Source organism: Canis lupus, chromosome 28 (genome assembly GCF_011100685.1).
Source record: "Canis lupus familiaris isolate Mischka breed German Shepherd chromosome 28, alternate assembly UU_Cfam_GSD_1.0, whole genome shotgun sequence".
Classification (NCBI taxonomy): domain Eukaryota; kingdom Metazoa; phylum Chordata; class Mammalia; order Carnivora; family Canidae; genus Canis; species Canis lupus.
The window spans coordinates 30,607,599-30,633,528 of NC_049249.1; the positions used below are offsets into that span (position 1 = coordinate 30,607,599).

At 43.4% G+C, this 25,930-nt stretch overlaps 1 long non-coding RNA gene across 1 annotated transcript; it reads left to right on the forward strand.

Annotated features, from left to right (window-relative positions):
* The first annotated feature begins 3,522 nt into the window (after nt 1-3,522).
* LOC106557946 lies at nt 3,523-23,555 on the forward strand. The gene is made up of 7 exons (XR_005380300.1): nt 3,523-5,039; nt 7,796-8,309; nt 12,827-12,905; nt 13,524-13,698; nt 18,483-18,635; nt 22,921-23,035; nt 23,473-23,555. It is a non-coding gene; the product is annotated as an uncharacterized LOC106557946 (long non-coding RNA).
* The last annotated feature ends 2,375 nt before the right edge of the window (nt 23,556-25,930 follow it).

Below are 25,930 nucleotides of genomic sequence, written 5' to 3' on the forward strand. Positions count from 1 at the left end.
TTTGTTCACTCATTTATTTTTACAAAGACCATCTTTCTCCAGAGGCCAAAGACAAGGTCCTTGGGATGTAGGAAGAACTGGAGTAGGATAGGTTTTCTCCCTCTCTCTTAAAAAAAAAAAAAAAAAAACAAAAAAACAACAACAACAACAACAATGTTTATTTATTTATTTATTTATTTTAAGAAAGGGCACTTACAAGTGGGGTGGGGAGGACAGACAGAGAAGGAGAGAATCTCAAGCAGACTCTGCTGAGCCTGACGCTGGGCTCCATCCCATGACCCTGTGACCATAATCTGAGCTGGAATCAAGAGTTGGATGCTTAACAGACTGAGCTACCCAGGCATCCTGAGATTTTTCTCTTTTCACACTTATCCTAACCTATGATTTTAATTTATACTGAAGGTAGAAAAGGCAAAGGCCCAAAGAAATTCAACTATGTGTATGTGTATTCAAATGGTGCATGAGTCCACAAGGTATGCCCTGTTTGGGGGCGGGGGTTGGGGAGGCATGGTGGAGAGAAGTATAGAGACTCAGAGTAACCTTAGGATCCTAGTGAGAACTTGGCAATGAATCTTTTTGGAAACATAAGAGTAAGACTTTTCTGACATTAAAAATTTTTGTTCTCATGTCTTGGGTGATGACATTCGCCTTGAAGAGAAGATTAACATTAACATAGCTGAAAATTCTCTTGAAGCTAAGAAAAGTAGCATTTAATAACAAATTTTGACCCTTGAGCCTTAAAATATGTATCAGTGACTATACATAATCAATTAGATTTGGCTTTTCTGTAACATTAACCATGGTGATGTTTGGATTTTAAGGAAAAAATAATTAGGCTAAAAGCAGCAGTAGTGATTGTAATCCATATTCCATTTTCTAAAACTTCTGTGGGTAAACTTCCCCTAACAGACATGGTTTGGTTTTGCTGATGGCATAATCTTAATAATGAATAATTCAAAGAAGCACACAGCAAATGTTAGCTGAAGACAGGAAAAAAATACCTTTGAATTCCTATTCCTTTTATGGGTCTTTGGAAACCACTGCCTATCTATATAGAGCTTCTCTCTAAGGGGGAAATGGGCGCCCTTCTTAGGCTTAATGAGAAATAATGGTGTGATCTGTGAAGCTCTTTTCCTGGAAGCCTAAAATAGAGATAAACCTGGATCTCTCCACATCTCTGCTCTAGCATTTGGAATATTAGCAAATGAGGGATGTCCAAGTGGCCTGCTTTTTCCAGGGGAAGCCAACAATCCACCTGAAGTAGTGCTGGTCTCTGGTGTGCAGGTCTGGGGGGGAAAACCAAAATGAAAACGGATCCTGTAAGTGCAAATTCCAGCTTGTGCTGTTGTTTTCCAGTTTCTCCATGCCCAGAATGAAAATCCTTTGCTTTCTGAATTCTGAGACTGTTAGGCAGCCGGCTCGCGGAGGGGAGCCAATGGGATTGCATGCGGTCAATCAGAGAGCCTAACTCCCTCCTCCAGTCATCAGGGGGCACAAGGCTGCTCCCGATTTAGCTGACCCCCTCCTGTAAGTGATCTTATACTTTGTTGGTCACATACATAGAAGCAGACATCTCTGCAGAGGCAAATGTGTTTAAGTGAATCAAGTGGATGAATGTCTTTCTCTCCATATACTCACTGTTTCTGCCTTTGCTATGGAGCCCCAGTTTCTTCTGGACGTGTTAGGAGCCTTTTAGACTGATGAATTGGCACCGACAGAGGAAAAGGCAGGGGTGATGGAAGCTTGAGGAATTGGGAGCAGGAAGGAAAACTTTGCTTGTCCCCTGAGCAGTTGTGCTCAGTGGGCTGGATGCTCCCTCCCCTGCAGTGAGCATTTGAAAATGTGGAGGTGTTTCTGGTTGTCACATGACTGGGGGGCGCTACCAGACCTTTCTGGTAGGTCCTGTAATGTGGAGACAATTGTATAAAACAAAGACATGCTGTATCAGTTTCTTATGGCTGCAGTAACAAATTGCCACAGACTTACTGGCTTAAAATAACATAAATTTGCTGTAATTCTCAGTTCAGCCTGGGTCTCTGGTTGGGCTAAGGTCAAGGTATCAGCAGAGCTGGCTCCTTTCTGGAGGCTCTAGGGGAGAGTCTCTTTCACTGTTTTTTCAAGCTTCTAGAAGCTGCCGGCATTTATTCCTGGATCCTGGTCTCTTCCACCATCTTCAAAGCTGGCAGGGTAACATCTTCAAATCTCTTTGAATTCCACCTTCCATTGTCACATTTCCTTTTCATGCTCCTGTCTCCCTCTTTCCATTACAAGGACCCTGTGATGGCACTGGGCCCACCCTGATATCCCAGCATTATCTTTCCATTTCGAGATTTTCAACTTAATCACATCTAAGTCCCTTTCATTGTATAGGTAACATATTCAGGAGCCCCAAAAATTAGAGCAGAGAAATCTTTGACAGAGGGCATTACTCTATCTACCACATATGCCTTCCCCCAGTGCCAAAAGCCATGTTGGACTTGATTTGCCAAGAGTTGGGTGGTGGTCTTTTCTTTTTGGTGATCGCAGGAGTTTTGTTTCCTTCTGATTTGATAGACCCGATGCTTTGGCAAGGGCTTTTGAGTAAATGAGTGGGATGCATGAGTAATGAGTGGGATGTTCCAGGCCAAACAAACTTTCTGGCCTCCTAAGACCAGTGCTGGGCAGTACTGATCATACCCATTTACCCCATCTTTCTCTGAACTATCAGTATGAGGTCCCAGATATTTTTCAAGTCTCAACAACATATCTTTGACTGGAGATTCCATAGTATGGCCAACTGAATTACTCTTTCTTCCCAGAAGCAACCCTCATGACTTCCCTTCATCGCCTGGCCCAGCTAAGTTGGCCAGTTTCCTTACTGGTTTCACTTCCATCCCTGCTCAACCACTTCCTCCACACGTACTTAAATTTGTCAACCTAGATCACTGGTGGGTTTTGTATTCTTTATGCTCTGTGTAACGTCCAGGTTTTTTTCCCAATAAGTATTTAAATAATTAGAAACCCCTTTAACAAACTCCCTGGTTAAGAACCATCAGGGTGTCTTCCCTGTCTTCTAGGATTTGACTTTCCTTTCCAGTATGAGCTGTGTTTTTTTCCTCAGGGCCCCTCTGGATCTTGCATTCCACCTCTACTATAACACCCACTCATTTCATCCATTTGCAGCAATTATTTGAGTATGGGCTGTGAGCTGGGCCCTGTGTTGTCACACTGCAGAACGTATATAGTTTACACTTCTGTCTCCCTTGTAGACTGAGTTCCGTGTGATATATAAATTTATGCAGACGGAATCTCTCAAAACTATACTGACATAAAGATATCAAGTTGACTACAATGCAGGAGGAAACACATTTTCTAAGAGGAAGACAAAGTTTTACAGCTGCTCTAAGCTGGCATGCTATTTTGCTGTATAATAGCTTGACTATATAATTGCCAAGTGGTTGGTATGAAGTGTTGGGCTCGAGAGATATCCATCTTGAGATCTCCATTTTGGTTCCTTGGCCTAGATATTCTCATATCTTTTTCTGAGGTTAAAATCGCCAGAGTGACCTTGAGCTCCTAGTCCAAGGCCAGCTGATAAGACCTTGAGGTAGCTCTGGGGATAGAAGTCGAGGTTAGAAATTCAGTCAGGGGTCTACCCAGCCTTGATTCCAGCCCTGCCCTCCCCTGGGACAGCCCTTCTACTGGAGTGGACAATGTGTAGAAAGGCCGTGCCCAACAACTCATGTAAGGGAGCCATATTGGGCACTTGGACCATTTGGAACTTAGACTGAGACTTGTCAAGGGGAGTAGCTAAGGTCTTAAGACTCCCAATCTGTGACAACTATTGTATCCCTGGCTTTGTCCTTTCTTTATTCTACATGTTTCACCCTCCCCAGATCTAATGAAATTCTTGATCTGTGGCTTCTCATCAACCAGTTTACCACTTGTCGTCTAGTCCCTTCCCGGTGTCCCTGTCTTTCCTTATCTCATCTCTCTTCCTCTTCCTCAAACATTTAATGAGAAACTATTCCTGTGTCAGGCAGGCAATTTGATAGACAGAGAATGGCCTCATAAATAAATGGTTGATTTCTCTCTTTACCAAATATGGGTATTGAGGAATTGCTGTGTGTCTGACATTGGGACTAGCATGTTCAGAAGGTGAGAGATGAGAGATGATGACGAATTTGAGGAACTAAGACAGGTCCAGCCTGACTAAGCACAGAGTAGGAAAAGGGGGGCAATCTGAGCAATGATGCAGGAGGGGTAGCTAGCAGCCAGGGCATGCAGGGTCTTGAGAGCCATTTTGGACACTGGCCTAAGAGCAGTGGGAAACCATGGGAGCATTTAAGCTGAGGAGCGACATGGTAAGATATGTATTTTGTTGGTGTTTCTGTGGACAGCTGAGCTAAGAGGTGGGCTCAAGGAAGGTGGGGCAGTGGGAATAGATGGGAATGCAAAGATTCATGACATGAACAAATACTCAGGAGTGGGGCCCACCTCCCTTGGGAACTTATCAAATGTGGAGCCCCCTGCATTTAATTCTGTTATGTGCTGCTTAAATTTTGGTAACAGATCTCTCTAGTTTCTGAGGCTGTGTCCATGATTGGGGATTGGGCAGATAGGGGATAGCTGGGGTAGGATGGTGAAGTAGGTGGGAGGCAGTCAGGTGTGCCAAGTGAGAAGCTGGGGGTGAGTGGAGTGATGGACCCTGCATGTCCTTCTGGAGATGTTCTTGGGAACACTGATAAGGATATCTTTGGTGGTGGTGCAGAAGGGAGCTGAGGTTATTATTACTTGGCTATTAAAGGAATAGTGGTCTCTGGAGGGCTGTGAAACTCAGTTCTCACATGTTGTCATAGAGGACTGACTCTCATGTGACAAGAGGAAGGAGTCACCAACTCTTAGGATGCATTTTGGTCCCAGAATATTTGTGCATTTTCTGGCTGTGCCCCACCTGTTTGTTTTTCACTGGAATGCAGAGCCTCAGGACTGACTCGGTCTCACAGCCTTTGAAGACTGCCAGCCAAAGGAACTGGAATCTAGTTCGGAAGCAATAAGAGGTGATTATAAAATACGGAGAACTTATGGGCATGGAGTGCTTCCGTTCTAGGTATTGTGCTGTGGATTCTCATAACTTTTCTATAGGGGAGGGGAGGCTCAGGAGAGGTGAAGGCTGCCTGGCTGCTGGGCAGGGATCTCTCAGATCCTGAATCAGGTTTCAGTCAAGTGGGCTGACTGTGACTAAATGCTCAGCATTTGGAAAAGTGAACCCAGGCTGGGTGGGCTCCCACCCCAAACCTGTGGCCAGTTCATCCATGTATGAGAACTGAACTCCAGCCCCAGAGCCCTCTGCTGGGACCCCTGTGATCCTCACCTTCTGTCTCCACTACTGACCAGTGGCCCGTCTGCCCAGGGGAAACCCTGGTCAAGGCCAAGGTGTTCCTTAGGTGGGCTTCCTGCCTGCTGTCTAGGAACCCCAATGCACTCAGCTAGCTTGGTTCTGCCTCCCAGGCTCAGGAGCCACAGGTGTGCTGTGCTTGGCACAGCCCAGGTGAATATTGCTCCTGCAAAGCAGGTGCTCCACAGAGAGTTTTCTGGCTTCTGCATGAAAACAACAAATCACAGTCCTCCTTAAGGATGTAATAAATCAGATCCCTTTGGCACCTTTGTGAGGTAGACCAGTTGGCAAATCGTGCTGTGGAGGAGTTGATCAGCACTTAGGATGCTTATTGCAGAATGAATGGACCCAGTCAAAGGATCTCCAGGAAATAGAGGACCGTGGTCCCAGGGGTGGAGATGGAAAGTGATCATCCTGGCTGCAGTATGGAATTTCTGGAAGGCTATGGGTTCACAGGATGCTTTGTAGACTGTGTAAACTGTTGAGGCTCCTGGCCCCAAGGATTGCAGGCCTCACCAAGACCGATGTCATTGAGGATCGAAGTTCAAATATACTGACAACCTTGCGAGATCGTTACTGGAAATACTTTAGACAGAAAGGCTAAAGACAGCTGTTGGCTTTGAGCAAGTGTTTAAAGGAGATTAAGAATGATGAGCTACGAAGAAAGGCAAAATGTTAACTTAGAGTAAAAAGGAAACGTCTGTATGTCTTGAATGCCTCAGAGACACGGAGCTATATTAAATGTCAAATTAAAAGCCAAGTAATCAATGATAATAAATGCCAGCATCTTTAAAATGCAGCAGAAGTCGGCCATGGGCTCAGTGAGGCATGGATCATTTCTGTTCCACTGATCAAATTACCTTGGTTATATCTTCTCTGGGGGCAAAAGCCTCCACATTTGGAAAGATTGTGGTCAGACATTTAGGTGAACCTCCTGGCATGAAGTAAGAATTTGAGAACAGGGAAGGAGAGTGCTTAACACACACATCCTTGTAGTGAACACACACCACTGAGCTGCTTTGCTAAGTCTGATAAATTATAAAAGGCCCCTCCTGCCCCTCCTCACTTCCACACCATCTCCCTTCTAGAAGTTTTGAAAAATTAGCACTTGATCACGCATCATCTGGTAGATGTGACACATCTTTAAGTCATGTTGTAAAACCTCAGAACATATTAGTTGTGCCTACCATTACCCGCTGAAATCCATGTTTCTGTTTTGAAAGCTGCAATTTTCCAACAAATGTGTATTCCAAAGGATAGGCTGGACCGATAACTCCTGACCTCACTCCAGCTGAGCTCTCCAGTAGGTGGGGAAAAAGGAAAAAGAAAAGCTTCACTTGGTGCTCATTAGCTTAAGGAAAATGCACATTATGTTTTCCGGGCACAGGGTTTTATGCATCGCCCATATCCTGCCATGTTGAACTTTGTGCTTCCAAATGAGTCTGTGGAATTGGAATCCTATGTTTCTGCAGTTCTGAGTGGAAGGAAAATAGTCTGGCAAGCAGTACCTGGGCTGTGTCCTCCCCTCCAGTGTGAGCGCTCCTGGCTCTGACATTTGGAGGGCCAGTGCTGGGTCCCCCCAGGAAAGTCCTGAAGGTGGTTCAAACACTGTACAAGACTCTGGTCACTGGGAGGCTAACTGGCTGCTGGTCAGAAGTGATCCTGTCTACCTTCCCTCCTCCTCTCTCTTATTTTTTTTCCCACTATTTCCCTCTTTTTAAAATACCACAGTTTGAAGGGCAGGTTGGATGGCTTTGGGACTCCCCTCAGTTGGCCTTGGTCCCAGTATGCCCCCGTCACCTGATGTCCAGGGGGCACCATAGCACAATGGCAGAGAATGCCCTGTGTGCTGGTTGATTTTATGTGTCCCCTTACCTGGGATAAGGAGTGCCCAGAGGGCAGGGAAAATAGTTCTGGGGGAGTCTGAGGGTGTTTCTAGAAAAGATTAGCATTTGAATTGGTGAACTGAGTAAGCCTGGCTGCCCTCTCCCATGTGGGTGGCCCTTCAGATCTATGGAGGGCCCCAGTAGAACAAAAAGGTGGAGGAAGGATGGACTCACCCTGCTTGAATTGACCTCCCATTTTCTCCTGCCCTTGGACACTGGTACTCCTGGTTCACAGAGGCCTGTGAATGACACCACCAGCTTTCCGGGTTCTGACAGATGGCAGGACTTCTCAGTCTCCATAGTTGTGTGAACTAATTCCTGCAATACGTCTCTTCTTATATATCCCTGCATGTATTCCATTGATTCTATCAAGCCCTGACTAGTATACCCTCCCAACACTCGATTATTGGTCTTCGGACCTAAGACCCAGTACAAATCTCCCTGGTAAGCGACATTTGATCTTTGACCTTTGTTTCCTTTCCTTTTTTATTTTTTTAAGATTTTATTTTATTTTATTTTATTTATTTTACAGAGAGAGAGAGAGAACGAACAAGCAGGAAGCGTGGCAGGCAGAGGCAGAGGGAGAAGCAGAATTCCTGCTTCTTGATCCCAGGACCCCAGGATCATAACCTGAGCTGAAGGCTGTCACTTAACCAACTGAGCCACCCAGGCATCCTGAGGCCTTTGTCTCCTACACCTGAACAGCTTCAGAGGAAAGCCACCTACCATTGCCACCATCTCCAGGGACCTCATACACAGAAGCAGATAGCAAGAAAGAGCCCTATGTGTCCCCACGCCCAGGGCTACCATGGCCCGGCTCCTGTGTAGAAGACAGAGGAGCCCTCATACCCCTGCAGCCCTCAGCAATAAGTGTGGCTCACCTTGGCCTGGAGGCCAAACAGCTGGCCCTAACAGGGCCTCGTCTCCACCGCGGGCAGACAGGGATGGAGTGTGATGGACAACCCTTGAGCTGCTTTCTCTAGAGGCCACTGAAAATCACCCGTCGGAGGATCTCTATTACTTCCACCGTGCAGAATGGTGCCGAAGTAAGGATTTACACAAATCTTAAAAAACATGGAGTAGTGTGTATTTTAGATACTGTTGCCACATCTAATTAGCCATTGAAGTCAAAATGTTTCTAACGAAATAGGGAGTTCGCAAACGATTAAATGCGAGGTCCCATTTTTCCTTTTGTACATTAGAAACAATTGTACTAGCCCCATAATGTCGTCTTGAGATGTTATCTGAAGATGAGATTGCTTTATCAGGATTGTTCTAAATAGTCAAAAGAGCACACAGCTTCATTTTCCAAAAGCTGTGAATCAAATCTGTTTTATACAATCAATAATGAGGGCGCTGACCTCATTTCTTTGAATTTGCACCAATGTAGTGTTTGTGAGACTTCGAGGCATGGATTAATGGTGAGAAACAAGGTGTTTGCTTTCCTCCCTACTTCTTCCAGCCAGCTGGGTGGTGGCTGTGCCCATCTGACCCTGAGACACAGGCCAGAGCAGATCCTGTGAGGCCGCCAGGGCTTCTCTGCAGAGAACCTGACCTGGGCCCTGCTGCTGCGAGCCTCCTGTTCATCTGTGGGACAAGTCACCACAGCTGAGGGCCTTACAGCAGCAAACCACCCACATGTAGGAGCTCCCAGTTCTGTAGGTCAGGGGTCCTGCTGGGCCTCACTGGGCTAAGGTTGAGAGGTCAGCAGGGCCCGCCCTCCTTTCTGAGGCTCTAGACAGGAATCTGCTTCCTTACTTTCCCGCTTCTGGAGGTTGCCTGTATTTATTTCCCTCTAACAACTTCAAAGCCAGTGACAGTAGGTGGAAGGGCGTGTCCACGGGAAAACCGAGCAGGGAGCCTGATGCAGGATTCGATCCCAAGACCCTGAGATCATGACTTGAGCTGAAGGGTGATGCTTAACCAACTGAGCCACCCAGGTGCCCTTCTCTTTCCACTCGTAAGGACTCAGGCAATTAAATGGATCCCACCCAGGGAATCCAGGATGACCTCCCATCTCCAGGTCAGCTGGCCAGCAACCTGCATCATGGCATCTGAACCCTAAGTCCCTTTGCCATGTGACACTCATAGGTTCCAAGAACAGGATACGGGCCTCTTGGGGAGGCATTATTTTGCCTGCCATGCTGACCGCAGGCCTACGTTTCTGCGTGCTCCGTGCTGCTCAGTCTACCTGCTCGGGGCCTCCTGGATTCTTTGCTTTTCACATGTAGGTCAGCTTCTCTACCTGGAGCCCGAGTAGCTGCAGCTTTGGGGAAGCTGGGCCAACTGGAACACAACCCGGAGACTGCGGGGTGTGGGAGCTCGGGGCCTTTACAGAGAAGGTGGGAGGACCCGCAGAAGGTGTGGTCCTGTCTGGTCTGGGAGGTGACCCAAGGCCATGGTGGAGGGGTGGGGCTCTGGGTAATCTGCAGGGCCAAGAGCCCACTGCCGAGTAGTGAGGCCTTAGCTGTGCTCGCCTGGACTCAGCAATGCCAGACAACCCGTCTCTTCCTGGGGACCACGCCGCGGTGTATACAAACCATCACAAAGACACAGCAAACAGGGCAGCCCGGGTGGCTCAGCGGTTTAGTGCTGTCCCTTCGGCCCAGGGTGTGACCCTAGAGACCCAGGATCGAGTCCCACGTCAGGCTCCCTGCATGGAGCCTGCTTCTCCCTCTGCCTGTGTATCTGCCTCCCTCTCTCTCTTTCTCTCTGTCTCTCATGAATAAATAAATAAAATCTTTAAAAAAAAGACACAGCAAACACTGGGATTATGAGGTGCAGTCTGACAGCAGCTTAACTCAGGAGAATAATTTACTTAACTCTGGATGACTAGGGGCTGGGTCTCCCCTTTCCCACTTACCGGAAAATCTATACTTGGCTGAAATTGATGTTTGATTTTTTTTTTTTCTTCTGTATTCTTACATTCCTGAAGGTGACAAATAGTCTTTTGGCAAATACTGAATCTCTCTGAAATCCTGCTGACTGTGGCCTAATTTTCTTCCTCGTGCACATTGACGAGACTCCCTGCAGAAGAGATTGATCCAGCTTGTTTACAGTGGGGGGAAGCAATTGATTTTAATTAAATCCTCTTTTTAGAAATCAGCAGAACGTGTCCATTTTGGGGCCCCCTCTTTTCTCAACATTAATCAACTTGTTAAATAATTTCTTCTAATTTATGGGCCCCAATTAGCCTCTCTCTGGAGACCTGGAGAATTAAGTGAGACATACCATTCATTTCCAGTAACCTTGAGTCATTAATTTTGAATCCTCACATTCAGAGTTCAGGGAAATTATTCAGTAAGACTTTAGACCATTTTCTAGTTTTTCTTTTTTTCATTTTGCATTCCATGTGTCAATAATTGGCACACAGTGGGTAAAAGTGCTGTGGATTAGAATCCCTTTGTTGAAAGGGGTCCTACTACTGGCTCATCTGTCTCTCCACTGCTGGACTTCTCTCTGGTGGTTTCTCTGTCAGGGAACCTCAAACTTGAATGTACATGAGAACCGCATAGGGATCTTGTTAAAACAGCATTACAGGTCTCTGGTTCTGCTTTACTGGGTGGAGGTGAGGCTTGAGAATTTGCATTTCTTATTTTTTAAAATAAAATCATATATTTGAGGTGTATAATGTGATTTGATACAGTGAAATGATTACTACAACCAAGATCATTAACACATCTATCTCCAGTTAACCACTTTTTTGTTTTTTTTGTCATGGAAAGTATCTGAAATCCACTCAGCAAATTTTCAGTGTTCAAATTTTCAGTGTATTAATTATAGTTCTCATGCCCGGACATTAGATCTCTAGACTCATTCATCCTACACAACTGCAACCTTGTCCCCTTTGACTTCCCCCCACCTCCTCACCCCTGGTAACCACTGTTTGACTCTCTGGTTCTTTGACTTCAAGTTTTTTAGATTCCATATATAAATGAGATCATGCAGTTAAAAAATATTTTTAATGATTTATTTATGAGAGAGAGCATGAGCAAGTGGGGGGGGAGGAGCAGAGGGAGAGGGACAGCAGACTCCATGCCGACTGGAGAACCCAACACAGGGCTCAATCTCAGGACCCTGAGATCATGACCTGAGCTGAAATCAAGAGTTGGATGTTTAACTGACTGAGCCACCCAGGTACCCCTGAATTTTTGGAAAAAAATTCTGTCTGCCTTATTTCACTTACCATGATGTCCTCCAGGTTCATCCATTCTACAAATAGCAGGATCTTTTTTAAGGCTGAATGATCCATTATGTATACACCACAATTTCTTTGTACATCTGTCTATTTACTTAGGTTGTTTCCATGTGTTGGCTATCGTGGATAAAGCTCAATGGACGTGGAATGTAGATCTCTCTTTGAGGTACCGATTTTAGTACCTGGAGAATTTGGATTTCTTTTAATTTTTAATTTTAATTCCGTTTGCCAACATATAACACCCAGTGCTCATCCCATCAACTGCCCTCCTTAGTGCCTGTCATCCAGTCACCCCATCCCACCACCCTCTTCCCCTTCCACAACCCTTTGTTAGTTTCCCAGAGTTAGGGATCTCTCATGGTTTGTCTTCCTCTCTAATTTTTCCCCATTCATTTTCCCTCCTTTCCCTTATAATCCCTCTCACTATATGAGTGAGACTATATGATGATTGTCCTCTGATTGACTTATTTAACTCTGCATCATACCCTCCAGTTCCATCTGTGTCAATGTAAGTGGTAGGTATCCATCTTTTCTGCTGGCTGAGTGGTATTCTATTGTATATATAGACCACGTCTTCTTTATCCATCATCTGTCAAAGGTCATCGTGGCTCCCTCCACAGTTGGGCTATTGTGGACATCGCTGCTATGAACATTGGGGTGCAGGTGTCCCATAGTTTCACTACATCAGTATCTTTGGGGTAAATCTCCAGTAGTGCAATTGCTGAGTCACAGGGTAGCTCAATTTTTAACTTCTTGAGGAACCTCCACACAGTTTTCCAGAGTGGCTGCACCAGTTCCCATTCCCACCAACAGTGCAAGAGGGTTCCCCTTTCCCCACATCCTCTCCAATATTTGTTGTTTCCTGTCTTGTTAATTTTAACCAGAGAACTTGAATTTCTAACAAGCTTCCAGGTGATGCCTATGCTTCTGGTGCATGGCCACACTTTCAGCAATGCTGGTATATCTAGACAGAATGTTTTTGGAGATCTGTGTAAGGAGGAACTTTGATGGGCTATGGGGAAGGAGGGCAAGGTGATTCTGTGTCATCAGACATTTTAATGCCACAAATGGCTACTTCTGAGGGACTCTAGGAAGGAAACATAAGATACTAGGTCTCCAAAAGGTAGAAATTGAGTAATGGAGGTGAGCTAAAAAAATAAATCTTATCATTCTTAACTTTGGTAGCCCAGTTTTCTCTCCGTGTGATAGTATACATGAAGAGTTTCTGTGTATTATCCCTCGTTACTTCTTAAAGTTTCTTTTGAAGTAATAGTTGCCACTAAATGCATCATCACTTTTGCTCAGATCTTTCGTGGTAATCCAGATTCATTGAAGTTCATCTGTATGCATTGCCTTTTTCTCCAGACTTTTCCGGAGAGCATAATTTGGGGAAGAAATGGAACTTCATTTGAGAATATAAATATCTTACGAAATTGCCTCTAAGGTAGGTAAAAATTTAATTGGCTTAATTTTCAGAGGTGCCTTAAAAAATCATTCTATCACCAGTTGATGTCAATGAATAAGGACACCCCTCTGAGTTTGAGATTTCCTGCCTATACTTTCCATGTCTTATAAAAAAAATTTGGAGACCGATGTTTTGCCATGTTTGGGGAAGAAGCAATGATTTTGATGGAATGAAACTCTTTATAAGGCTTATTTTTAATGAAAATCATCAATGACTGTAATAGGGACACACAAAACTTGAAGTTAGTGAAGGTAGCATCCTGATTTTTTGATACTTAAAATATGACTTATAAAACAGATTTGTGAGGGTGCAAATATCTATAGGACACTCTGTGTAGTCTGTAAACTATTTTAGTTAAGGGTTTTCCTTAAGTAGAAAGATACCCATCTGTGACGTAGGGTCTGATTCACTTTTCAAAAATTGAATGGCACTATTTTTGGAACAAAATCATTGTGAGACATGAGGTAAAGATGTGCTGGGCAGTTGGAGAGAGAAGGGGTGAACAGATAATCATAATTAGGAATTTGTGGAGTGTCAAGGGTTTCAAGTTTTTCAGTTACGTTGGCCATGACTCAGCACTGTTTTTTCTCCTGGAAGTGAGAGGAGTTTGAAGAGACAAAGCTTAAAGAAAGTCCCTGGGCGACTCAGTGGAAAGTGCTTGGAAAACCTGCAGATGATCTGGGGCCATAGTAAGGAAGAAACAAGAAATACGGAGAACCGTCAGAAGGGAGGAGTATGTGGAAGAGGACACGAGCCGGATTCATTGCTGCAAGTTAGTGATCCACACTCTGAATTAGGCTCTGGTCTCTTGAATTTGCAGCCCAGTTTTAGCTTTCCTTCCATATGTCCTTTTAATCGTCATAGTTGGTTATTTTTAAGCATAATTCCAGATTTTCAATGCCACCTCTACAAGGCTTTGTATAAATGCCAGGAGAGCCAGGCCAAGGAGGAGAACCAAGCAGGATTCTTCAGTTCACAAGGTGACTTTGTCAACTCCTGCTGGCTTACTTCCATGTTTTTTTAGTTCTCCTTTTCCTTTTTTTTCAATTTATTTTTATTTTTTTTTTTTAGCAGTCCTATCAGGAGCAGAGAACTGCTCCTGGGCTCCAGAAATATAGAGTGACAGAGAACAATTCCTGTTAGAATGTTTAAAGATTTTATTCATTTATTCATGAGACACACACACACACACACACATACACACACACACACAGAGAGAGAGAGAGAGAGAGAGAGAGAGAGAGAGAGGCAGAGGCACAGGCAGAGGGAGAAGCAGGCTCCGTGCAGGGAGCCAGACGTGGGACTTGATCCTGGATCTCCAGGATCACACTCTGGGCTGAAGGCAGTGCTAAACCACTGAGCCACCCAGGCGTCCCAATTTCTGTTAGAAGGTTAAAGGCTCACCGACCCCTCTCTTCTGGACTCTCAAAGAATAAATAATGACTGCCCCCTTGTTCTGGGACTGTGTGTTTTTTGACTTGCAGCTGGAGCATAGAAGAGCTGTTATCCATGCTCCATTCGTTTCACGAGCCTGGAGGCCTCCGGTGCCTCACCTCCAGATTGCTAATTCAAACCACACTGCAGAGAAGGAGAAGGAGGGTCAGCCTTGCTTATTAAAGAGAACTGGAGCATTCCTAACAGGAGCATTCCTAGCGCTTCCCCTGGTTTCCTCAGGTTCCTTTTAAATACAGACCTTTCTCAGTAACCACCTCCTACTGTGCTTTGAGGCTCAGTTCAAAGAGTGCTTCCTCTGAGAAGACTCAGCAAGCCACTCAAGCACAAGCTGGCACTGTCCGTCTGCGTCACCCTCCAACTTTCACAAGTATCTCTAGGGTGCAGTGGCCTCGTTGTTTTAGGTTGTTTGCACTTCTGTGTTTACAGCTCCTAGCGTAGCACCAGGCGTGCAGCACTTATTCAGTATGTGTGACCAAACATGCTCCTTCATCCACGTTCAGCGCACATAACACGCATCTCAACACACCCCTTCAACTGGACCAAGGCCAATGTCCAAGGATAGAAGTATGCAAACTGAAACTTTTCCTCCAACTATGTTGGAGCCTTCATAGGATGAGTCCAATTCTCTTTTTTGAAAGGGCCAGTGTAAATAGAAGGACAGAGGTATCTGGGGTTAGACCTGGATGCAAGTCCTAACTTTTCCTAATAGCCACGTGCATTTGGACAAGCATTACTCCTGTTTGTGGCCATTTCTTCATCCATGGAATGGAACAGAAATAGCATCCATTATGAGTTTAATGGGAGGATGACATGAGATAATGCATGTCATGTGCTTGGTCTAGTGACTGGGATTTCTCAGCAGGGAGTGGTGACTATTCTTAATATAGAGGCCATGGCACTTGGATGCTTGCTTTCCCATCTTAAAATTTCTCCACAGAACACACACAGGCACACTCACACTCCTGTTTCTTTTTCTTTTTTTTTTTTTAATTTTTTGGGTATAGCTCAGTCTGTTTGCTTTTGTACCCTGATCAGTTTAAACCATTTTGCTTTTACCCCAGTCCTGAATATGGTTGTCAAGGACCACGTGCCCTTTCATTGTTTTTCAGTCTCAAAATTTGCTCTAGTCTTAAGAATGCGTTTCCAGTAGTATCTTTTGTGAAATGAATCTGTCTCCCTGGTGTAGGAAGGGTTTGAGGTGACAGGTTCCCACTGGGAATCATGCCCTCTTGGCTCTGTCCTGCAGCACAGATGGACTTGTGATTTATCCATCTGGTGGCCTTAAGGGAAAATGACAGAATAATGGTGTATCCAGATGACTCTATTCCTGAGACTGAAGGAAACATGATAGAACAAAAATCAGCTGGAGCACAGCAGTGACAGCATCCTTGTTTTGCATCTAGGGTATAATCTCAGGGAGGGCTAAGACTATTCCTCTTTGTGTGAAAAAGTCTAGTGTCCTAGAATGCCAGATTTAGAACTAGAAAGAAAACCTGTTGTCCTCAAGAGCACCCCATCCATCCCTGACCACTTCTTCCATTTTACAGACAATTAGACTGAGGCCTAGAGAAGAAAGGGAATGGGCCGCCCAAGGAATTAGTGGGAGAAACAGGAAAACAGGGCCCAGGTCTCATGACTCCCCTAAACATAGTTTTTCCATGGAATTTAAGGCTCTTTGGCCAAACTTAAAAATATTTGGAGATCCCCCCATAGACCTGGATTTCTGTGAATACCAACAATGAAAAGGAAAATAGGCTTAGATGACATTTTTCTTCCTTTTCTAAACTCTCCTTTACTCAATCTTTCCATTTCTTAGAAAGTCTGTCTACCTTGGTTTTTAGGAAAATGCCACATCCACTCTCTGAATGCTTTATCTCTGCTTATAGACTCAACACTCTCAGGTCTTAGTTTATGTCCCATAGACACTTCACCCATACAGTGCTCCTAGCAAATATTAGCTAAAGGTGTGAAAGAATATGTGAACGTACATTTCTCTTACCTCGTCTTTATAACACCTCATCTGATTACTTTAGCATTGCTCTCCTATCCTATATGAGCTGAATATAAATAATTTTCAATCATAATGCTTTTAAAACTAGTACTGGAATCTTATGCTCTTCTGGGGATTTGAAGCAAGTTATGGTACCCCTAAATTAGCATAAGTATTAAATTTAGATTTTTATGATTCCAAATATTCTTTAAAATGTTCCCTTCAAAACCAAATTCATAGATTCTATGCTTTTCATTTGTGAATGATTTAGGATATTTGAATCTTGTTTGAAGTTAAGGTTATTACAGCTTAGTGATTAAGAGAAAGGACAAGGGAGTCAGATTGACTGTTTGGATGCCTGCCCAGCCTCTTACTCTCTGTACAGGCCTGGAAAGCTATGTAACCTCTCCGCAAGCTTTAATTTCCTCATTAGTAAAATGGAGACATAATAGGACCTACCCCATAGGATGATTGTGAGAATTAAGTGAACTAAAGATGCAAAGTATTTGGTTAATATCTGTCATATAGTAAATGTGTGATGAAGATTAGCTGTGATGATGATCATAATAAAACATAATAATTGTAGTCAAATGAGTATGAATGTCAAAGAAAAAAAAGTGACATTGACTAGGAAACTTATTCCTGAAAAACTGTTCCTAGAGGTTCCCAGCAATCTAAGGAATGATTTCCATCCTTGTGTTGGCTTTATATCATGTCAATGTAGGTGGAACTTTGTTTCCCAGAATTCCTTGCCATGTCTTATTCTTGATTGAGGCTGGTCATCAAAGGATTTTGCACAAGATTTACTAGCAGAAGTGAAGTGGCAGCCACAACCCTCTGAAGGTCAGTGTAGCATGCCCCTGCTACAACAGGCCCGTTGCCTTGTTGATAGTTCACTTTATTGGTGCTGGTGAGCTCACAACTCCTCCACCTTTCCTAGGACCGCTTCCACCAGCTTGTCCAGGTCCTGGGGCGGGTGCATGTGCAACTCAGTGGCAAGGGACACCAGCTTCTGCCAGTTACATCATCGGGTCTGATGATTAGATAGATACCTGTTCTAATCTGTGTGTGGGTTCCAGTTTGTCAGTGTGTGTTCTAGACAATATTTATAGTTCCCATTGTATCCTTACCTCTCCCTCTTCATTTTTCTTTTTTTTTTTTAATTTATTTATGATAGTCATACAGAGAGAGAGAGAGAGAGAGAGAGAGAGAGAGAGAGAGGCAGAGACACAGGCAGAGGGAGAAGCAGGCTCCATGCACCGGGAGCCCGATGTGGGATTCGATCCCGGGTCTCCAGGATCGCGCCCTGGGCCAAAGGCAGGCGCTAAACCGCTGCGCCACCCAGGGATCCCCCTCTTCATTTTTCTTCCTGACTTTCATCCCTGTCACCCTACAGTTACTTCACCCTACAGACCCATCACAAATGTGAAGTCAGCAACCTTCCATAGATTTCTTTACCTGCTCCCATAGTTTTACAGGTAACCAAGTAGTTGCTGCCACAGAATATTTTAGTGAAAATAAGGAGCACTGGATAACTTGAGGCAAGTTATCCAACTTGTGTGTGTTTTTCTTGTTGCTGTTTTATCACAGATATCTGCAAGTGCTACTGGGCAGCACCAGATATTTAACCGCAGGCCATTAAGTGAGCATGTGACCTGAGCCACCTACCATAAATTGGATGTTACCCACCCACCAAGCCATAAGGTTGGGTGTACCTAGTAGCATTCCATCATCCAATATAAGCAATGTATATGAGATTAGGATAGAGCAGATAAAGTGTCAGTAGATGCATGCTCATGGAACTTACTCATTTAACCATATCCACATTGCCCTGAAGCAGCTAACCTGGTAGACCCTGAATTGCCTTTTAGAATATCCATTTACAGTGCCAGTTGGGCAAAAACACCTTGTAGGGCTGGGATCATATGCTCTAAGTCAGGAGCCAATATATGGTGCTGTTTTCATTACCTTCTTGGGACTGGGAATCAAAGAGTGAATGTCAGAGTGGCTCTTCTTATCCCTAGTGACCTAAAAGTTTTACTTTCCTGTCTGAGGCTTTGGGCCTGCTTGTCTAGAAATCTTAGTTCCCAACGGATGATTGCTTCCACCAGGAGACAAAGCAATGGTTCCATTAAATGGGAAGCTGAGGCCACCAGCCAGCCACTTTGGGCTCCTTATCACAGTGAATCAACAGGCAAAGAAGAGTTTTATACTGACTGGACTGAGTGATCCTCACTGTCAAGTGTTGCTTCTATGCAGTAGAGGTAAGTACCTTTTGATACCTCTTAAAATACCCATGCCCTATGAATAAAGTCAATGGAAAAGCACAATAATAAAATTCAGCTTTGACTTCTAATAGCCTAGACCCTTTAGAATCAAAGGTTTGGGTCACCTTGGCAGGCATCATGACTAGCTGACATACTTGCTGAAGACAAAATGCATATGGAGTAAATAGTGAAGGAAGAAAGTTATGTCAGCTATAACCACATGGTGACTTGCAGAAATAAGTTACAGAAGCCATAACAGTTATGAGCATTTCCTTGTTATGACATGTCCATACTTGTGTATGTATTGCTTTGTTCCTCTCTTCCCCTTCTCCCACCATCCTACATAAGACGTATTAATAGTAGTTAACTTTATATCTCAGTATTTAAGTTACAGGATTTCAAAAGGAAAGTATGACTCAGAAGAGGAATGAAAATGACCCAAAGATGCATAAAAAGATTCTGTATCCTCTTTTTTGGGGGGACTGTGTTTTCAATGGTTCAAGGAATATTTGCTTGAGGGCAAGTGGAAGCATGATTTTGCTATTGTCTCTATTTGGAAGTTAAGTATGGTTTAGAAGAGGTATGTACGGATGCTTAGCTGACAAAGGGTGGACTGTGGTGGTTTTATACTCTGTCAGTTGACCTAAGCTAAAATGATCAGTGAAATTTCAAGAAATGAGATGAAATTACTATACAACACATTAAGCTGCTGTAGATAATTTTTGCAAGGAAATAGAGTTTAAATAAAATAAAACCTTTAAAAATCCCATCACACGTATTTTGCCCAGAGTCTCTGAAACATTAGCAAATGGGGAAAATTGTAATTCTGATTAATAAGTGTTGTGGAAAAGTTGGGATTTGGAGCAGTCAAGAAAGAATTCTTGAGATGTCTTTGGGTACAAAAAGGTGGTTTTATCAAAGCATGGGCGCAGGACCCATGGGCAGAAAGAGCTGCACTGGGGTTGTGAGGGAATGGTCTATTATACATTTTCAAGTGGGGAGAGGGTTAGGGGTAGCATAAATCTCCAAGATATTTTGAAAACAAGGCTTCCAGGACCCTCAGGGGGCTAGCTATTGTTAGGAAAAGGTCATTTATTACTGTTTAGTAAAAACTCAGTCATGGGACCCTTCAGATGTATCTCAGGGGCCATATGCTTGCAGGGTGACTGCCAATGTATATCTTGGGGGGTTGAGACAAAGGAAGTTTTTGAAGGAATTTCTGTATGTTTGAAGAAGACTCACAGGATCCTGGGGGGGTCGGACTGAGATTACCTTTTACCTTTAGCAAAGTGTCAGCATTGAGGCAGCTGAGCAGCAAGAGGAAGGTCACTCTGCCTATTTCAAGGACTTATCAATGGGCTGTTAAGTAGTAAGGAGATTCAATTTTTTCTTTTGCCTTTGTTTCCCACATCGATAAGCACTCAGGAGATAAAATGAAACCTGGCGAGTTTTGGCAAAAGAAATTGGCTTCACTGGGTTGTGTATTGAATATAGGATTTTTTCAGAAGTCTTGAGAAACAGATGAAGCAAACCTGATTCCCCATGGTCAGAAAGCTGAGCTGAAAATAGTTGAATATCCAACAAACTGAAAGACACAGCAAAGTCAGGGCTGTGTCTGCAAGTGCAAGATGAACAATGACCGTGAAGCAGGCTCACATGAGAGAGGTGTGAATTAAACTCCTCTCTTCCTTGGCTGGTTGGGGTGTCTTGAGTCTGTAAGAAGGAGGGCATTAGCAGCCCTACTGATCCACTCTCATGATATGAAAGTCAAAAGAAGGTGAAAGAATCTTTTCAACAAATTGTGCTGGGAAAACAGAATTTCCTAACACAAAAGAATGAAGTTGGACCTTTTTCTTATACCACTTACAAGAATTAACTCAAAATGCATTAAAGACTTAAATGTAAGACATCAAACTTACACAAGAAAATGCAGGGAAAATCTTCACAACATTGGACCTGGCAATGATTTTTTTTTTTTAGATATAACATTAAAAGCATAAGCCACCAAAAGTAAATAGATGAATGGGGCTATATCTAGCTTAAAATCTTTTGTGCATCAAAGGACACAATGCCTAGAGTGAAAAGACAATCTTTGAAGTTGGAGACAATATTTGCAAACCCCTTTCTGATAAGGGGTTAATATCCAGAATGCATCAAGCAGTCCGGCAAGTTGTCAACAAAAAAATCAAATAACCCAATTAAAATATGGGTTTAAAACTGAATAGACATTCCTCCAAAGATTATATACAAATGGCTAATAAGCATATGAAAAGATGTTCAACATCACTAATCATCAGAGAAATGCAAATCAAAACCACAATGGGATATCACTTCATACTCATTAGGATGGCGACTACGGAAAAACCCCTGCAGAAAATAACAGGGTTGGCAAGGATGTGGAGACATCAGAACTCTTGTGCACCGTTGGTGGGAATGTAAAATGGTGCAGACACTATGAAAGCAGTATGAAATTTCCTTAAAAAGTTAAAAATATGATCCAGCCATCTCACCTCTGGGTATCTATCCGAAAGAATTGAAAGCAAGGCTTCAAAGAGACAGTTGCACACCCCTGGTCATAGTAGCACTGTTCACAACACTTGAGAGGTGGAAGCAACTTGGGGCACCCAGGTGGCTCAGTCAGTAGAGCAAGACTCTTGATCTTGGGGTCATGAGTTCAAGCCCTATGTTGGGTGTAGAGCCTACTCAGAAACAAAGGTGGAAGCAACCCAAATATCCAGAGATAGATGAATGGGTAAATAAAATGTGGCATATACAGACAATGAAATATTGTTCAGCCTCAGAAAAGAAGCACTGTCACATGCTACAGCATAGAAGAATCTTGGCATTCTGTTGTATGGAATAAAGCAATCACAAAAAACCAAATACTGAATGATTCTGTTTATATGAGGCATCTAAAGTTGTGAAATTTATAGAAACAGAAAGTAGAGGGGTGCCTGGGTGGTTCAGGAGGTTGAGCATTCGACTTAATTTCAGCTCAGGTCATGATGTCAGGGTTGAGAGATTCAGCCCCTACACGGAGCTCCACACCCAGCAGGGGGTCTTCTGGAGATTCTCTCTCACTCCCCCCTCCCCTGACCACTTGCAGGAGTATGAAACAGAAGGGCGGCTGTCAGGGGCTGAGGAAATGGGATATGAAGATGATAAATTTTGCTGTGTTTACAACAGTTTTTTAAAAAGGGAGAGATGGTGTTCAGTGGAGTTTTTTTTTCTTTCCTGCAGTATCTCCTAAAGAGAAAACTTTATAAAAGTCTTCCTTCTGCTAAGCCTCAGGGAAACCTGATCAGAAATGCAGCAATTCATATGCAAAACAAGTTGCCCTGGAGCATTTCACCTTCCTTCTCCAGCTGTTGCTCATCTTGAAGGGCCTGTGTACCAGGTGCCATCTGCTAGCTCCTAGAACTCTTTTGTCATCTGTGCCCTAATAAGACTTTCACTACCTCAGAATTAACCAGAAGTAGCTGTTGCTTCTTTGTACTGAGGCCAGGGAAACAGCTGGACCCCAGTAGTTCCCAATGATCAAAGCGTTTCAAGATGTTTTGATACATTCAAGAGCCAGTGATCTCACCTCCCATCCAGTTGAGTAGATCCTGATGAACGTAGGTATAAGTCTTCTGTAATCTAAATTAGAAAAACGATCAAATGGTGAACCCAAATATAAGATGGAGTAAGCCTTGTCTAACTGGTATCAGTACCAAGACATAATGTCTTGGAAGCCAACTAACTGGATATACTAACTGACCAGAAATTCCCCCTGCATTCTGTTTCATTTATTTAACAAATTTAAGCAGTAGTTACTGGGTATAGGTGCCACTCTGTTTTGCAAATACTAGTTCATTTAATCTTTTACAAGAGTCCTAGAGTTCACTACAAACATGATCCCATTTTATGGATGAGGAAATTGAAGTACAGAGAGGTTAAGAAACTTGCTTGGGTTCACCCAGCTACTAAGTGGTGAATCTGAACTCAAACCCAGGCAGTCTTGTTCCAGAATCATGTCTCACAGGGGAAGAAAAACAGAAGATCTCAAGGAAAGCAAATATCAAGGAAACAGACATACTTTAAAAGTAAATTTCTGCTTTAGGATTCGTTTATTGTTTCCTTTCCCAGCTAAGGTATCCATAATAATGACTATTAAATTTCACTTTAGCTAATATTGCTTGAAGCCCTACTATGGACCAAGCATTGTGCTGTTTCTTCCATGCATTTGTTCACATTTTATGCTACAGCTGTTTAGTTACTTATCTTTATCCTCCTTTCACAGATTACAACACTGAGGCTTAGAGAAAGAATAGAAAGCCCAGAACCACATGGATGTGTATGAAGAATCATGATTGGAACTACCTGCTTTTGGACCTCATGCTACTTACGTAAACTCTGTAAGATATCAAAGAGAAATGGGCAGTCCTGTGCTTTTATATATATGAATGCATTCTTTAAAAATAGGGTGTTAGAGAGGGGTGACTAGAGTGCTGGCCCCATGAGAAGAACAGGCTCTGGCAAGCACTGGGCATGTATAGGGTCTGCAGTCTCCAGTGGAACACGGCACTAAGGTGAGTGCCACCACCTGTGCCAATCATCACCTGCCATCCTGGCTAAAATGGTTGTCAGTGGTGCCACCATTTATCCGTTCATTTGACATTTTTGGAGCACTTGCCATGTTGCAAGGGATCAGACACAGGAGGTATCTGCTTCATTAGTCTCTTTGGAGGATTAAATGGGATAATGCAAGTACAAGTGTTTGGCTCCTTGTAAGTGCTCAGTAAATCTACTAAGTAAAAGCGCCAACCCTCATTCCAGATTATATATGTTCTAGATCCACTCAGTGTTAGACAACAATCCAACGGCAGATCTACAACAGCTGCTTCAGCAGGTGCTGTGACCATCTCCATATCACAGGTGAGCAGACTGAGGCACATAGAGGTTAAGTAACTTGCCCAGGGTTACACAGCTTAATGAAAGACACACCCCCCTAATTGACTGATCCAGGGCTGGAGATACCTTTCTCATCAGGCCAGTCCAGTAGCTTATTTCCCTGCTAGCAGGGGAAGGGAAGGGAGATAGAGGTGAGACACCTTGAAGCTCTCAGAAGGATCTTGGACACCAGCTGGGCAGTGGCACTTTCCGGGGTCCCCCCACCCCATTCTGCTTTTCCCAAACTCTGGCTGTTCAGTTCTGCCTTTGATTCTGTAAGCATCCTACTATCCTTCCAGAAAGCTTTCCCCTTTTGTTTTTCAGTTAGTTATAATCAGATTTGTGTTTTGTTTTGTTTTTTGAACTCATGAACCTGAGGTAATGTGGGGCTTGAACTCATGACCCTGAGGTAATGATCTGAGCAGAGATCAAGAGTCAGATGCTTAACTGACTGAGCCAGCAAGGCGCCCCTGTAATTGGATTCTTTATTTGTACCCTCAATAAACATAATGTGCCTATGTTGAATTAGAAATTTGGAGGGTCAGCCTGGACATTTACTTTTGGAAAAGGCCATGGGAATGACTCTGCTCAAGGTTAAGAAACACTGCCCAAAATGACTGAGAAACTATTTCATGCATATTTAAAGATTTCTAACTACACTATGATCTCTCTGCACAAATGGACTCCAACTAATTATGTCCAATGGAAACAGATTGGTCTTGCTTATAAAGCTATGCATCAGGTATGGGTAAAATTTCATTTACACGACTCTGTTCTTTTTGGGAAGAAATGCCCTTTGAATCAGTGGAATTTAGCTGGCTGTGTCCTGTCTACCGCAGTTCATAGTTCAATCCTACCCAGCAAAACAGGCCTTAGGGACATTTAGAGATAGGAATTATTGGCTGTGGTAGAGGCTGCTATAGTAAAGTCATTCTTTGAGGTTAAGAAACAAAAAACAAAAAGCACCTAGGTTCTAGGTGACTGACTAATGCACTGCACAGGATATCATTGGATAACTAGCCATGTAATTTCGTCGCGGCGCAGGTAGGTTTCTGCATCTAATAGAATATAGCATCACTGGGCCATATGAAAAGAGTGGTAGGATTATTTACTCTTCAATGTCTGTTGCATTCCCCGACCCCCGCCCTCACCCCCTGGCAGTTAGATTTCCTGTTCTGGCCAATGGGTCATGAGTTAAGGTGAACAAGTGTCACCTCTAGTCTGGAGTATTTAAAAGATTGCATGTAATTCTCCAGCTCTTGCATCCCCTTCCTTAGCATCCTGGTGATGTCACCTAACGGGAAGGTCTGGATTGCCAAGTCATGACAGAAAGGACAGTCACCAGTCCGCAGTAGATTTGCAACAGCAAGTTGCAAACCTTTGATAAGTGTTAAGCCATTGAAACCTTCAATTCATTTTTTCCTTCCTTCCTTCCTCATCTTCATTTCCATCTTCATCCTTTTGTATTACTGCCTGGTGTTATCCTAATGTGAAAGATAACTCAATTTTCTCTGAATCAAATTTTCTAAACCTTGGTGCTATTATTTTGGGCCAGATATTTCTTTATCATTGGGGGGCTGTCCTGTGCACTATAGGATGTTCAGCAGCATCCCTGGTTTCTACCCTCTAGAAGCCAGTAGCATCCACCCTAACACCTCTACCTGTTGTGACAACCAGACATTGCTACGTGTCCTTTGGGGGCCAAAATTGCCCCAAGTTAAGAACCACTGCCCTAGGTAATAAACTAGCTTTTTATTTATGGTATTAGTCCTGCCATCTTTTCTGTGCTGGGTAAGATATTAATATCACTACATCCTACCGCATGGCACAGTACAACCAACACGAGTGATCTTTGTTCAAGACTGAGAGCTTAGGCAAATTGCAAACATATTGTTAGGTTCTTGGTCATAAGCAACAAAAACTATGATTAACTCAAAGAAGAGAAAACAGATCTGTTGGGAGCAGACTGGAAGTGTTGCAAAAGAAAAGAAGATTTAGGCAATCAGGTCACTCCAAGGATCTTAGGCATTATGGTCTGTCCCTCAGTTCCAACAGCCTTGTGCCTTGAGTTCTCTGCTTGGTTCCAAGTTGTGGGAGACAGAAAGTCTGATTGGCTTTTTTTATTATTATTTTTTAAAATTTAAGTGACGACCCTCTCAACATAGGTGACATAGGAAGTAGCAGCAGTGTCTTGTGATTACCAGCCTCATGGAAACCAAATGTGAGGTGGGTGGAGGTTTTTCCTAAGTGAGAGGTAGACCTCAGTATTAGAGAAGGGAAGGGAGGTTTGATGAGCAGAAAAGTTGTCTACATAGAGCCTTTGTTTTTGTTTTTAAGATTTTATTTATTTGAGAGAAGAC